The sequence below is a fragment of the Pongo abelii genome, chromosome 10 (genome assembly GCF_028885655.2).
Source record: "Pongo abelii isolate AG06213 chromosome 10, NHGRI_mPonAbe1-v2.0_pri, whole genome shotgun sequence".
In the NCBI taxonomy this organism is placed as follows: domain Eukaryota; kingdom Metazoa; phylum Chordata; class Mammalia; order Primates; family Hominidae; genus Pongo; species Pongo abelii.
The window spans coordinates 84,793,007-84,809,905 of record NC_071995.2 but is presented as its reverse complement, the minus strand read 5'-3'; positions in this window follow the sequence as shown (position 1 = coordinate 84,809,905).

Here is a 16,899-nt window from a genome sequence, read left to right as displayed (position 1 = left end):
ATTCCCTGGGTACTTGGGCTCTTACAAGGCCACAGTCATCTCAAGTCTCAACTGGAAAAAATTAGGTTGGTGCAAAAGTTAATTGCCATTTTTGCCATTACTTTCAGGGGGAAAAAAAAACGCAATTACTTTGGAACCAATCTAACAGTCTCTTACCTGATTCACATGACTGTTAACAAGATTCACTTCCTTGCTGGCTGTACGGAGGCCTCAGTTGCTGATGACCTGTGGGCCAGAAGACTTCTTCAGTTCCTTGCCGTGTGTGCCTATCCAGAGAGTACAACATGACAGCTTGATTTATGAGAGAAAGGAACCAGACAAGAGAGAGTGCTGGCAAAAGACATGAGGCTAGCAAGACAGAAGTCGCAGTCTTTCATAACTCAATCATAGAAGTGATAACCTGTCACTTTTGCCATATTCTATTCATTAAAAGCAATTCTCTAGGTACAGCTCACACTCAACAAGAAGCATTACACAACAGGGTAAATATCAGAAAGCAGGGGTCGTTGAAACCATCTAGAAGTTGACTACCACAGGATTAACTGATATAATATATTTAAAAAGGTACAGTAGTATGACTAAATACAGCAGGTGTGTATATTTCAACAAATACTTTTTGGTAAGTATCATGTGTTTTAGGCCATAGGATACATCAAAGAACAAGCCCCATTAATCCCCTGCTTATATGAGGGGAAAGGTAAGAGACAATGAATGACAAACAAAATAATTAAATTAGATAATATGTAAAGAGGTGATTTATGTTATGAAGACAAAGATAACCAAAAAAGACTGCAGGGAATTGAAAGAATCCAAAGAGAAGATGGTAAGCTGGGGATAAGTTGTGGCATTAAAAATGTAATTTACAACAGTGTTCATTGAGAATATAAGATTCAAGCAAAGACTTAAGGGACCTGAAGCAGTTAGTGAAATAGATATCTAGAAGAAAAGCACACTAGGCAGAGAAAAAGATGGGGCAAAGGTAATAAAATGGGAATATGCTTGCTATGTCTGAAACAGCCAGAATCTCAGTGTGGTTAGAAGCGAGGAAGGGGAAATGTTGTAGAAGAGAAAGTTGGAGAAATAACACGGGTTATGTAAGGCTTTATAGGCTATTTAAAAGCTTTAGACTTTTATTTTAGGTAAAGGGATAGGCAATAACAGCGTTTTGAATAGAGGGTTTATATAATCCAACTTATATTTAAGAAAAAACAACTCAGACTTCTGCATTTAGATATATTATGGGTGGATGTGGGGTGGAGCAGAAAGATCAGTTGAAAAGCTATGGAAAAAAACCCTGGGAAGATAAGATGACATGGGGGCACAGTGCTAGCAATGAAGATATGAAGAACAGGCTGTGTTCTGGAAAACCTTTAAACTAGGATCAAAAAGATTTTATGGTAGCCTGGATGTGTAGTAAGGTGAAAAGAAAAGGAAAAAAACAAAACAAAACAACAGCAAAAAAACATGATTTCAAAAGGTTTGGCCTGCAAGGTTATTGGACAGAAAAACTAGAAGGATTGAGTTATTGTCAACGAACATGGGGATGGTTGTGTTTGTAGCAGGCTTTATTTTTGGGTGGAAAGAATGAGGAGTTTTATTTTAGATATGTTTAGTGGAAAAACCAAGTAGACAGTAGGGCATATGAATTTTGAGTTAAGGAAATAATTTTTGGCTGTGGATATTCATTTGAGACATGCTACTGTATAGCTAGAAAATAGAAGTAAGTGTAACTAGAGAATAAAAGAGGTAGAGGATAGAAGCATTGATTATTCCAACATTATTAATGATGTGGAAAAAGATACTAGCTAATTCAGATTAAATAACCACTTAATTTTTTCATTTAATTCAAATTAATTTGATATTTGTCAATCTACCATGTAACTGGTTTTGGCTTGAGAGGCATGGTAGATTTAGATTTTTTGGAATCAACAGAAACCATTACCCTTTATCTCAAGAATCCTGGAAACATTATCTAAAGAGAGTAAAAAAGATAAACATTTCTTAATTGAAGAGAAAGCTGTTTTCAGAGAAAGCTCATTTAAACAGAGTAAAAAGGATAAACATTTCTCAATCAAAGAGAAAGCTGTTATCAATTCATTAAATTGTCCATCTGAAAATCTGCATTTATTTTTGCAATAAATATATATCTCAATTATATATATATTTACAATAACATTTATAACACATAAAAAAGCAACTCCTGAATTAGTTCTAACCCTCTGTTATTTTGTGTATGTGTGTGTATATATAATTAGAATATAGGCTCTGGATGCTGTTACAAAGGCCCAATTATAACATTGGTTATAAATGATAGAATTTTCTCTTTCATATTACAGTGCAAAGGTATTTTCAAATGTTAACGTGGACCTACTCCATGATGTCTTGGTCTGTGCCTCTTTAACCTTGGCTTTTTATTTTTTGTTTAATTTGTTGTCGTTTTGCCATCCTCTAAGAAATATTTCTTTCTCTGGGTCTGGAATGGCTTCTCTGACCCTCACAAACATGTACATACTAAGAATTTGCAGAGGAGAGAGAAAGAATAAGGTTATTTTCTTTTAAGGACATGGCCAGGAAGTAAACATGTTGCTTCTATTCACGTTTCCCTGGCCTTAAGCTAGTCTTTGGTCATATGGAGCTTCAAGGACTGTAGGTAATATAGTCTATAGCTGCATCAATTATTTTAGAGAAAACTACTAGTCTTCTATATTACATGTCATCTTGAGATGCATTAACTGTAGCAAAACCTCATTTTCTTTATATGAGAATAAAATATAAAATAATCAATGTCATATTTTATGTAGCAGATTCACATAAATACCAGCAAATTAGTAAAAATTATACAACTTAGAAATTTATAGAAATTATGTGATTTTCCAAATATTAAGCATCATGTAGAAATAAAAGTAATTTTTAAGAAAATGTTTTAGATTAACAGCAAAATTGAAGGGAAAGTATGGAAATTTCCCATATATTCCCTGCCCCAAACATGCATAGACTCCTCAATTATCTGCATCCCTAGTCAGTGTTTCATTTGTTAAAACTGACAAGGCTACATTAATGCATCATAGTAATTCAAACTCCATAGTTTACGTTAGAGTTCTGACTTTGTGTTGCATATTCTGGGTTTAGACAAATATATGATGACATCTGTCAACCATTATAGTATTCTACTGAACAATTTCAGTACCTTAAAACTCTTCTGTGTTCTGCCTGTTCATCCGTCTCCCACACAACACTCTGGCAATCACCTGAAGTTTTACTGTCACCATAGATTTTCCTTCATCAGAATGTCAAATGGTAGGACTCATACAGTAACTATGTAGCCTTTTCAGATTCACTCTCACTTAATAATATGCATTTAAGTTTCCTCCAAATCTTTTCATAACTTGATAGCTCATTTATTTTTAGTGCTGAATAATATTCCATTGACTGGATGTACCACAGTATAGCTATCCATAAACCTACTGAAGGTCATCTTAGTTGTTTTCAAATTTTGGCAATTACCAATAAAACTGCTATAAAAATCCACGTTTGGGTTGTTTTTTTTTTTTTTTTTTTTTTTGATGGAGTCTTGATCTGTTGCTGAGGCTGGAGTGCAATGGCACTATCTCGACTCACTGCAACCTCCGCCTACTGAGTTCAAGCGATTCTCCTGCCTCAGCTTCCCGAGTAGCTGGGGTTACAGATGCCTGCCACCACGCCTGGCTGATTTTTATATTTTTAGTAGAGATGGGATTTCATCATGCTGGCCAAGTTGGTCTTGAACTTCCGACCTCAGGCAATCTGCCCACCTTGGCCTCCCAAAGAGCTGGGATTACAAGCATGAGCCACCACTCCTGGCCTACATTTAGGTTTTTGATGGGATGTATATTCAACTCCTTAGGTATATATCAAGGAGCATGATTATTGGATTATATGGTAAGAGAATGTTTAGTTTTACCAAAAATTGCCAAACTCTCTTCCAAAATGCTGTACAATTTTGCATTCCCACCACCAATGAAAGAGAGCTCCCATTGCTCCACATCCTTGCCAGCATTTGGTGTTGTCAGTGTTGTGAATTTTTGACCATCTAATAGGCTTGCAAGGTATCTGATTGTTGTTTTAATTTTGCAGTTTCCAAAAGACATATATTGTGGAGCATCTTTTCATATGCTCTTTGTCATCTGTGTATCCTTTTTGATGAGGTGTGTGTTCAGGCCAAATACCATTTTTTTTTTTTACTCAGGTTTTTTGCTTTTTATTGTTGAGGTTTAAGACTTCATTGAATATTTTGGATAATGGTATTTTATTATATATGGCTTTTGCAAATATTTTCTCTCAGTCTGTGGTTTGTCATTTCATTTTCTTGGCAGAATTATTTGCAGAGCAGGAGTTTTAATTTTAGTGAAGTCCAACATCGCTATTCTTTCTTTCATAGATTGTTCCCTTTGGTATTGTATCTAAAAAGTCATCACCATGCCTAAGGTCATTTAAGTTTTTACCTATGTTATGTTTTAGGAGTTTTATAGTTTTGCACTTTATATTTAGGTCTGTTATCCATTTTTTGTTAATTTTGTGAAGGGTATATGGCTTATGTCTCAAGTCATTTTTCTGAATGTAATGTCCATTTGTTTTAGCATCATTTATTGAATAAAAATATTTTTCAGTGGAGAGTACAGACCATTAAAACAGAAAGCCCAGAGTTAATCTATGACCCAATCATTTACTAGCTGCTTGACTTCTGATAAATTATCTAACTGATCTGAGCCTCGGATTCCTTACTTGCCATATAGGGCTAGTAGCACTTCTACTAATGTTCAGTATTTCTAGAACAACCCAACAAAATGGTGTGAATATCAAAGAGTCTTATAGTATATCATATAAATATAATGCATTATTCATGTATGAATAATGAACTCTTACATAGAAGTCATACACTTGTTTGTCAAAAATAAGTGAAATGATATTAGTATTCAATACATAATGTAATTTATCTTTCATAGTTAATATAGAAATATTAATATACTTTTTGTGAATATTAAGTCAGTGTTAATATTTTATAGACTAGGCTCCCTTTGTAAAAGATCTGATTGAATAAACAAAATAAATGCTTATTTGTAAAGAAATGGATATATTTGCCTACATACAGTTATTGCACTCAAGTAAATTTTAAATGATTGGCTGTTTAGGATGTTATTTTCATAAATATATGCTCTAAGAACATCTGCAGAAATTTGAATGTACAGTTATAAAAGCAAAACTTCACTTGGCGCGGCCCGTTAGCAGCATGTGGTCAGGGTGCCGTGCTGTTTGGTCTCATGACACTGCTTCGTCTAAAGGCCTACTTGTCTGTGAACTCATCAGCATATGCAGAGGGGCTCACCTCTCTGTGTGTGGCGGTGGACGGACAGATGGCCCCTCTCCTGCCATCTGCTCTGGCCTGTACAAGCCGGGCTGAAGGAGGTCATGTATCATTGCACCAAGGTGGGGAGGCACTTCTGTTGCTGGGCTGAAAACGTGTCTCGCTTGCTGCTGCCCTCTTTCGCGGCTCACACAGCCCGTATCTGGCTGTTTATGAATGAGATTCCCTCTGTGCCCAGCATCATGCTTGATGTTAGGACACTGCACAGAGAAGCCTGAATAGAGGCTCCTGACCTCGTGCAGCCATCTGGAGGCAGAACAGGTACCCAGCAAAATGTCAGTGCTCACAGGGCGGGAGAATGCTCTGAGGCTGATGAGGGGTACAGACAGTCAGAGCCACTGTAGAGCAATAGGGGGTTGGCAGGCCTGGAGGAGGAGGTGGGGCTTCAGCTGGCCTTGAAGGCCATGGATTGGATTGAGAACAGGGCAGAGAAGACAAAGAAGGCTTTTTGGGTAGGAAGACGTGCTGTGAGCAGGGTCTGGAGGCAGAGGTGTGGAAGGCGCATTTGCGAGAACCAAGGTTCATGCTGAAGAGTGAGGAGGCGCTGGGGGAAGAGCATTTTGATTTGCAGGGAGGTTTTACGGTGTTAGTCATTGGGCAGGCAGTGTCTGAGTGACTTAGCTCGTCTAACACAGTGATTGGGGTCATTATTTTGGCTCAGAGCATTGCTGAAAGCCTGGCTTACCTGTCACTGTGACCTTTGGCTTACTCATCTCAAGTATGTAATGGGGCCAGAGGGAGGCAGGTGACCTTCCGAGTCTCTCCTTCTCTTAGAAGCCTGGGTCGAATGGCGCACAGGGAACTCAGGGAAATGGGTGGGAACCCAGTCTTGCTTTAGATTCGCATTGGCCCCTTCTGTGTTGCAAAATAACTTCCCATCTCAGTCACTATCTTAATTTATTGATGAAAACTTGTTTTATGGTCCAGAGCACAGATGGCAGCAGCTCCCTGCCAAAAGAAAGCATGCCTGCAAATCGGAAAAGTGGGTGGCCTCCCAGGAATATGGTGGAGGGAGTAGAGCCTGTCTGGCCAGACGCTGCTGCTGGTCCTGGGTGGATGGGGCTCTGGGAGGCCAGCAGAGTGGCCCCCTGGTGTGCAGGCTGGGGCCGGAGCAGCCGGGGCAACTGCAGGACCTCCTCACCTCTCTCCACTACCAGCTCCTGACTCATGGCTGCCCTGCTTCAGCCTGGTCTCTTTAGCCTGGGGCATTTAGCCTGGGGCTGCAGGCACCACCCACAGCAGCACAGCACCAAGGAGGAAGGACAGGGAAGGGGGCTCTGGCTGCGGGGAGAAGGCATGGCTGTACCACGAGGAGCTCTGTGACTTTGGACATGTTTCTCTGGGGAACCTGTGGACAGGCAGCTTTCAGCAGAGGAACCTGAATTGTTCCATGCATACCTTCAAATATTTAAAGGCTTGTTTTACTTGTTCTTGGTAGATTTCTTGGGCAAAACTAGGACTGATGTGTGTTAGCCACAGGGAAGTAGATTCTTGAGTTAATAAGAAAGGATTCTTGACTAAAGTTATGCAAAAAAAAAGAAATGGAATAAGTTGTTGGAGGGTGAACACCCAGATCCTGGGAGACCCTGTGTGGCCGCCTGCCCCTCTGGAGCTGCGGCCCTTCTGCCTACTGGGTAACTTTGACAAAGATGTCTCTGCCCCTTCATGTCTCTCCATGCGGAAGTGGAAGCACCGTCCCGTTCTCCCTCCTCCCTGGCCCCTCCCTCTATGGCTGTGAGAATGAAAGAGCTGTGGGGTCCCTGGGGGCAAGGGGCGCTGAAAGACAAAGCAGGGGCACTTCTGGAACTGACATGTTGTCCCTGCTCCCCGAGACGAAGTTCTTGGCAGGTTCATTACTAGCAGGCATGTCAGGCTGTGAAATTAAAGCCTTAAAAAAAAAAAAAAAAAGCAAAACTTTAGTGCAGGTGAATTAGGTGTATGTGGAGAATATAGATGGTTATATGAAAGACTGATGTTACAATCAAATGTAAGCAGGTGTGCACGTTTGAATGATCATGACTTCCATATCCAGTGATTTTGATATAAAATTATTTTAAGAACTGCAGATGCAATTTTCTCTATTCCCACTGTTACTCCTTTTTACTTAAATACTGCAAAATGATTCTTTAATGTTTTAAGTAAACAGTTTGCCTCTAACTTTAGAGAGCTTCCTTAGATTAGCAAAAGACTCAGCAGCAGCCTATATGACATTCTGTGTGGTTAAACTGCCCCATATTCTCCAAATTACCTAGTAAACTTTATTTGGAATCATCAGTGAGGCATCAAGGAAAAAAATAATGTAAAGCTACTCCTCACGAAGTACTATCTTACAGTATGGCAGCACCTGTGAAGAAACTAGACTGGTTTATCAACCAAGCTTACAAAGCACTCAGAAAGAAAGCTGGCTAAATTAAAAACACATTAACTCTGTGGTGCTGCTTTCTTAAGTAACAGCAACATCTCTGAAATAGCAAAAGGAAGTAAATATAACTAGTGAATCACAAGAAAGACTATAATGTATTCATTTAAATAAAGAATTTTTAGTATACATTTTAAATCTTAAGTTTTGCATTCTTTTTCACCTATCACTGTTTTAGACAATATCCCCAGTAGAAACGGATATAAGGAAAACATAGCAAAGTAAGAAAGTGTTTTATTAATATAAGAGGAAGATTATATTAGAGTTATCTCTACTGTATTCATTATGTACTAATTATTGTGTTTGTTTTCTTGCTGCACATAATGGGTGTTAAGCAAGGAATTAAAAAAATAAAAATGAATGTTCTTAAAATGAAGAATTTTAAATAAAGATATTTCAGGTGAATCTAACCTAATTTGTACATCAGGGAAGATATACCCTGAAAAAGTGATCTTTAAGTCAAGTTCTGATGCATGAATAGGAGTTTACAAAGAGAAAGGACATGAAAAGATATTAGGAATGATCCTTTGCAGTTGTCCTTGGCCAGGGCAATAACACATTAGAAAAGCCTAGAGGAATGGGAAATTTGAGATGCATATAAGAACTATAGAAAATTTAATAGAATTTGGGCCTTGCAAGAATTTGTTCAAAGATATGACTAAAATAGTCTTCTTGGGGCATGATTACATGCAAGATAAGATCCCAAGCAAAAGACTATAGCTGGTAGAGTAGTTCATTATGTGAAAAGGTCTTTTTGTATTTTCAGAAGATTGCTCAATGGTGATTTTTTAAAGAAATTCTTTAACTCTTCTGTTATTTGATGGAAAGGATATAGCAAATGTATGAGTCATAAATTAATTTATTCTCAGCTATCCATCCCTACACAAAAGGACAGGGTGTCCCGGCTGGGCTCCAGATGTAGGCTCCATTGACAATTTGTAATTGCCAGAATTGAAGGCTCAGATTCTGGGTGGTATGGAAATATCACAGACCCAGTCACTACAAATAGAGGTTGTGATGGTTAATATTGAGTGTCAACTTGATTGGATTGAAGGATGGAAAGTATTGTTCTTGGCTGTGTCCGTGAGGGTGTCACCAAAAAGGAGATTCACATTTGAGTCAATGGACTGGGAGAGACAGACCCACTGTCAATATGGGTGGACACCTTGTAATCAGCTTCCAGCGCAGCTGGAATAAAGCAGACAGAAGATGGAAAGAGCATACATGCTGAGTCTTCCGGTCTCATCTTTCTCCTGTAATGGCTGCTTCTTGCACTCAAACATCAGACTCTAAGTTCTTCAGCTTTTGGATTCTTGGACTTACACTAGTGGCTTGCCAGGGGCTCTCGGGCCTTCAGCTATAGACTGAAGGCTGCACTGTTGGCTTCCCTACTTTTGAGGTTTTGGGACCAGGTCTGGTTTCCAAGCTCCTCAACTTGCAGACATCCTATTGTGGGACTTCACCTTGTGATTGTGTGAGTCAATACTCCTTAATAAACTCCCCTTTATGTATACATCTATCCTATTAGTTCTGTCCGTCTAGAGAACCATGACTAATACAAAGGTGTTTCAAATGTTCCATGTGTTGTCAATGTTTTGTAATGTCTCCATCTCCTCCATCTGATGATATTCTTATCTTAAAGGCAGGAACTGTGTCTTATTCATCTTTTTAAGCAACTCAGTATTAAGCACAGTGCCTGAAAATAATAAGTGCTCAGTAAATATTTGTTAAAGGAATTACTACATTCTTTAACTTTGAAAAATTCTTCTGGATACATCCTAACAGGAAATTTCCTAATGTGGAAAAAACTATTGCTAAAGAAACATTATGTTTAATATATTCTAGAAAGTTACAAGCCCATTTTATAGTGAACTAAACTTCTGTTATATCAAGGAATGCGTGCAATATCAGTTATTTTAATGCCCATATTAGTTTAAACTGAGCTTTTTGCCGTCTGTTCCAACTCTTAACCATGAATGCAAAAGAACACATTTCCCTATTACATTTGTAAAATGTAATATATAAATGATTTAAATACAGTTATCATGAAGTTATCATGAAGTTTAAATACAGTTATTACATGAAGTAATGCTGCATGCAGCTGGTACGGGGCTCCCTTATGTTACAAAAAGAAATAAAGGAGAAAGCCTGCTAATCTCTGACATAGAGTTTCATGCTATATGACCTTATTCTAGGGACAGTGGAAGGTCAAATATTCACCACAGCACAAAACTGACTTTCTCAGTATAAATTTCATTTATAAACTAAAATTCTGACCACCCCCATTTTGTTAAACTGTTAATGATTATATTTTAATTTTTGAAGAAATTTATTACATTCTGTAAAGTTCTCAAATAATGAACATTTGTGTCTCTGTTAGAATTCTTAGTGCACTTTATGAGCCTTTATTAATATTGCTGTGGATTTTTTTTCTATTGAAATGTAGAAGCCCACCAAAAGAATTGTTCACTGAGACCAATTATAGTATCTATAAAACTATTGGTAAGAAGATATGTAAAATTTTTTTTAAAATCTGCTTTATTTGGCTTCCCTACATTGGAATTTATTGCAAAAATAATTAAAAATATATAAAGTAGGTATTTTATGCTGTGTGTCAAATCTATACCTATTCCCATGATAAACACTTGAATGGCTTTGAGACCTATAATTTTTCAGAGTTATAACATGAAAAGGACATGAAGCATAATAAATATTTATATTTTAAGGAGTATAGGAAACAAGAACTGACATTTTAAAAATGACAAGACTTTAAAACTCTTGCACTGTGTTAAGATAACATGTTTCCCTCACCTCCTGAATAAAATAAGACATAATTGCCATAGGAGTGTAATTTAAAAGTGGACTATTTCTGCCATAACCTTGTTTACTATTGACATTTAGTATTAATTTTTTTAAATGACACGGAAAATAAATTTACATTTAACTGTCGTGAATTAGACTAGTGCCTCTCAAACTCTATTTATGACATACATTTCTCAGGGAAGAAAAAAACGAACAGAGTATATTCTTACTCTTGAGTCAGCTATATATATATATATATATATATATATATATAATCTTTAAGATGCTATTATTTATTATTAAAGGTAAGGGAGACACACACAAACACACACACATGCATACACAGACACACAGACACACACATGCTATCCTGCAATTTGACACAAATACTTTAAAACAATATGAAGTCTTTCAGAAAAAGGCCATAGAAATTCAACCAGAAGAAATGCCATTTATTAATAATAAGTTTTAATGTGATATTCATAAAGTACTATCTTTTATTTATGCTTTACTTATAACAACTTACCTAACTACTACATGTGGGTCTAGCTTCGTTTTCCTAGGTTTCATAATCATAACCACAAAATGTTGAGATATTGAATTAGGCAGTATACTCTTAACATAGGAAGGAGTTTACCTAATCCTAACATAGCACAGAGTTTGCCTAATCATCTGCTATGACTTCTCCCCAGGAGGATGAAGTATTTGGAGTCCAGGTGTATTTCACACAAACTCAGCTGTTTTACCACTCACAACTTTTTTTGTACTTTTCGAGGTTTTCACTAGACATGGGGTCTCAGTATGTTGCTCAGGCTGTATTCAGGCTGTATTCAAACTCATGGGCTCAAGCAATCCTCCCACCTCAGCCTTTTAAGTGTCTGCATGGGTGGGCACCATCACACCAACTCCTCAAAATGTTCTTAGGTTTGAAGAACTTGCGTTACAAATCTACAAAGTTAGTACAGCGTCAATACTTTACTAAAGATGTCTGAATACTATAAAATATAAGAAATAAAAATGTTAACATTGGAAGTCTTGAATAATAGGTTGTTATTCAAATTAAGAGTTAGTGTCAGTGTAGTTCATATTCAGATGAAATTATTAATCCCTTTAAGCATCAACTTCCTTGCTGTCCTAGGGTGAGAGTAGAGCAAAGAGGACAAGAAGAAAGGGGTTTGTTTCTGTAGGTAAGATTGTGGATACTTCCCCTTAACTCAGGTTGCTCAGATCCAGGAACCCTGTAGCTTTCATGTGTGCACATGTGGGTGGGTGGGGGGCGGGGCGGGTAAAGCTGTGGGTGAGTGGGGGCGGGGAAGGTTGGGGAGGCTCCTTTTCTCAGCGTATTACTAGGATCATAAATAATTTGTAATTCTCATCTGAAACTTAGGGTTCTCTTCTAAGATAATTGGTTGTTGGAAGATTTCATTTCCTTATGACCGCATGAGTGAGGTTCTCATTTTCTTGCTAGCTATTGGTGAGAGACGATTCTCAGCTACTAGTGGCCACCTGCAGTCCCTTCCTATGTGGCCCACAGGCAGTTTACAACATGGTTGTAAACTGCAAATGCCTGCTTTAGACCAGAGGGAGTCTCCCTGACACCCACCCAATATAGGCTCCTTCTTGGTTAGGTCCAAGTCAACTGATTTGAACCTTATCACAGGAGTGATATTGCCATTCTATTCACAGATTCTGCCCACACTCAAGAGAGTTATACAGTGTGTCACACCAGCAGTGGGAATTTTGGAGCCCATTTTAGAAACATGTTATACTAATAAAGGTAGAATAAAGCTATGTTTATTAATGTTTTCTACATTAAACTTTATCTCATTTTTTGAAAACTTATATTTTGATACATATTATAATATACATGTTCTATTACTACAGTTATACCTATGTGATTCATAAGCATATATGCATAAGAGAATTGGCATAAATTCTCAAAATGCCTTCTCATTAGACTTCTTCTCTAGGAAGTGAGTGTAGTGATGAGCCTATGGAAATGATGAAAAATTACTTTTAGAAAAGTAAAAAAAAAAGTCACTGGAAATGGCATCCAAAAACTTACCTCACCCTTTCTTGCATTACTGTCTCTAAAATTGGAGTCAAATGTGATTAACCTGGCATTGATGTTCATAATCCTAAAAGTGTAGTACACATTATAATAAATGTTCATATAAATATCTTTTGCAAAAACAGAAAAAAATGCCTTGCTGAAATTTGTAATTTTGTGAGATAATTATCATTTATTCATTTAAAAATAATTTACTCAATTTAAAAGCAAACTGTGATATTCATTCCATGTGCATAGGTTATAACTGCTTATGTTTCTTCATTCTCTTAATACGGTCTTTCAGAATTGTGAGGAGTAAACTGAGTTCATGTGAAAACATGTAATATAGTGGCTAGCACACATAGTGCACCCAGCATATAATTGTTTTCTACATTCTTGTTCCATTCTTCCAAATGGAGAATTATGACTGTCCCTGTGTATAAATATTAAATGCAAATACAGCCCAAGGGAACATATTTGAGGTAGATTCAGGATAATACCATACTGAGAACTGAGAAATCAGGTAGGAATCTGACATTACCAAAGAAAAGGCTGATTGCACTTTTGAGAACTTTAGAGAAGGTGTGGAAATCCTTGTACAGACAACTTAGGCATCTGAGCCAGTGAAGGCTAGAGAACTTGATGGAGTTGTAGAACAACATAAAAATTTTTAAAAATCAGGCATGGCTTAGTTTTATTGTCTGTAATGATTTTAAGTATTTTTTTATTTTCTTCTAAAATAAATTTAAGGTAGCTGCTAAAATAGTTTAGGTGCTAATGACATATTGTCACCTTTAAAGGTAATAGTTGATTCAGAGATTTGTGAGTTATTTTGTATTATTTGCTGTTGGTAGTGATTTGTTTTTTAGTTTTACTTTTTGTTTTGTATTGACAAAAAAGTTTTAATTTATGATTCTCTGACTTGTAATCTTGAGTTCTTAAAAATTATCAAATTAAAAAAATTGTCTTTAAAAGTATTCTATAAAAATAAAAATTCCCATTTGTTTACATGGATTATTCCGTACTGACACATGAAGTTAGAGAGAGGTGAAAGAAAAAAAACCTGTGATTTTATTTATTATTATTTTGTTCTTCTTAACAAGGTTCTACTAAAGCAATATGTTTTGATTTTCCTAGAAATGCCATCATTTCTTTAGTGGGTAGGCATAGTAGCAACTGCTGACAGCTTCATTACAAGCCACAGCCTCTAGAGTCTAAAGTCTGTGACCAGAAGTCTCTCTTGCTCAATAAATTAACATGCTATTTTCTTTCCCTTTAAAACTAAGATGACATTTCAGCTAAACTATATTGAAAATAACTTCCCACATGAAATAATCTCCAGCATATATATTCTTTTTATCATGACCTGATAAAACCAGAAATAACATTATCTTTCCACCTAGATTATGGTATGGCTAAGCTAAATAAATCTATTCATAAATAAAATCAAGCATTTACATTGAGACAATTAAAAAGTCTATTATTTTAAAAATATTGTTTTAATCCTCATTTATATGTATTTTTCTACTAGGTGAATAGGATTGGGTATTAATTTGCATTCTGCCTCCCACTAATTCTGTATGTTACATGCTTTGGAAAAGCAAGTAATGAAAGTTAAATAATGAAAAATAATATGCCTGAATGGAGTAAGAAAGCACTGTAGCAGGTTAAGTAGTTGACTAGTTATTAAATTAATTCTATTAGAATAAAAAGGATGATATATTAAATTCAATGACACAAAGGAAAAAATAAAATAAATCTTGTCTGAATGTACAATATACTAGAAAAAGTATTTATATATTCAAGAACAGTGGATTCTCAGCTGGATAACTGTCATAATCACTTAAGCTGCTTGAAATAGGGACGTCCTGGACCATCTGAGATTTCAGCTCAATTATTCAGGAAGAAGATCCAGGAGTCCAGCTTTTGAAAATGCTCCCTGGGGGTGTCTTTCGAAGCTGGTTGAGTGCATATCATTAGATTGATTTTGGAAAACATTATTCTACCAGGTAGTGGTGAAGTTTCTAATAGCCCTTCCTGACAGGACGTAAGATAGAGAGCTCATAATGCAAGATTTCTGTAAGTTTTATGTCATGCATCTTTTAAAATGTACATTTTTAGCTGGGACAACCTAATTTTCTCAAGTTTCCTACCAGTATCTCCTGATTATATAGATAAATTTGCCCCCTTTTCAGGCTTTCCTTGCTAAAAGAGTTAAAGAGAAGTAGCTAAAGTAGACATATCCTGAGCCAAAATTTAAAAAATAGATTAAAATCTGCCTCTGGTTTATGATCTCTTACTTTATCAGATTATATTCTATAATGAAAAACCTCTTAAAATATCAGAACTCAATGCCAAAGGGAGATCTCTCCAACTCTGGATGCTAGATTTTGGTAAGTCCTCCTTTAGATAAACTGAATCATTTAGCTCCAGGGAGTAAGAATATGATCATGTTTACAAGGATGGTTTTTGAAACACATAGATCTGAATGCCAGGCTGCCGTTTACTATCCACATGTCTGTAGTTTATTTAAGTTCTCTATTACTCATTTTAATAAAGATTATGTGATAACTAACGTTGATTATGTGGCTCTTCCGCCCCCCAAATTTTTTTTTATCAGATTTTATCCTTATTTCTCTGTAACATCGTGATGATGATGATGATGACGATGTTAAAAACAATAGAGATTGCCCTGCTAACATTCTGGCAGCTTAGTTAATTTGGCTTCAGCATTTGTCTTCCAGCCTAGTGAAATATATCCTCAATAAATTAAATAAAACAAACGTTTATTTGTAATTACCTTAATGAGAAGAATGAGGAATAGGAAGGATATATTGAAACACCTTCTCATGCTGATCATAATTTTTAAGCATATTTTTCTTACATTAAATTCTCCTAGTGCTTAATAGTAGATGTATCATATTCTTTAATATTTAAGAAGATTTAGCAGTTCAAGTAATACTCTATTTTTTTCTGAACATTAGAACCGTTTGTTATAAATCTTGTCTTGAAAATTTTCTTTTTTGACAGGGTACTGAATGAAAGAACCACACCAGACCTTGCTAATAATGGTAGGAACACACCTGGCTGTTTAGAAACTAGATATTAATAATTTTAGACATTGAAAAATACCACTTATAAAATAATTTGCAAAGTTATCCCACATTTTTGCCTGCAAAATGAATATTTGACTTTACTTGCATATTTTCTAATTTAACAACATTATTGTTTCTGTAACTTTATTTGAACACATATTAAGAGAGTCCATTAAGATGTAAATGTGGGACTTCTACGTTTTTGCTTATCACCGAGTTCTTTTCTTCAAGTTTTATTTGCAGAGAATTATGCTTAGAAAGGTTTCATTGGCTCTGTGAAGAAAGAGTTTCCTTTTTAAATTATTTTTAATTTCTGTATTTTCAGAAATAGTAAGAAGTTTAAAAAGCACCGCTTTTCTATAACATAAAATGAAAGAATTAAAACTTCCTGTTTTAACAAGGATATGTATTTGGCAATAGAAACTGAACTAGGGTCAGCCTCATTTAGAGGAGCAAAAACTTTCCTCAAATAGATGTTCCCCACATAAGGAGTGATTTAATTAATTTATTAGTATATACACCCATTGCCTTTTGGAAAAACAGAGAATTGTGCTGAATACTTGGAACATACTTTGAAGGAAGTCCTGCATATATTGCTGAATTATTTGATACTGGAATAGAGCAGAAACTAATTCCTTTTCATTTAAATACATTTACTAACGCCACTACCCACACTTTTTCCTAAACTCATAGAGGTTTTAAAATGATACAAGGGCATCATAAATTAAATAATGAATAAAAGGATTCACAATCAATGCAAGCAGGTAACTTGAAAATGTACTAAAATTAAGATAATAAAATGACTTAGTGATCAACTTAAAAGCAGCACCAGCCTCTTTGCATTGTTAATTCATCTAGTAATATGTAAGAAAAAATGCATTAGGAGAAAAGAGGGAATAGACAAAATAATGTTAAGAGACAGAAACAACATAAAATTTGTTGGATTAAATATCTCAATTTCAGACCTTGAATTTACATATATTTCATATGAATGTCTTCAAACTTCAAAAAGTTTATAGTTTTCTGAATTTGTGATTTTGGAAAACCAAACTGCTATTGCTGTTGTTAATTTTTTCCCCATGTCATTGAATTTGCACTTTGCTTACTACTCCAGTGCCCAAACCAGTAGGTA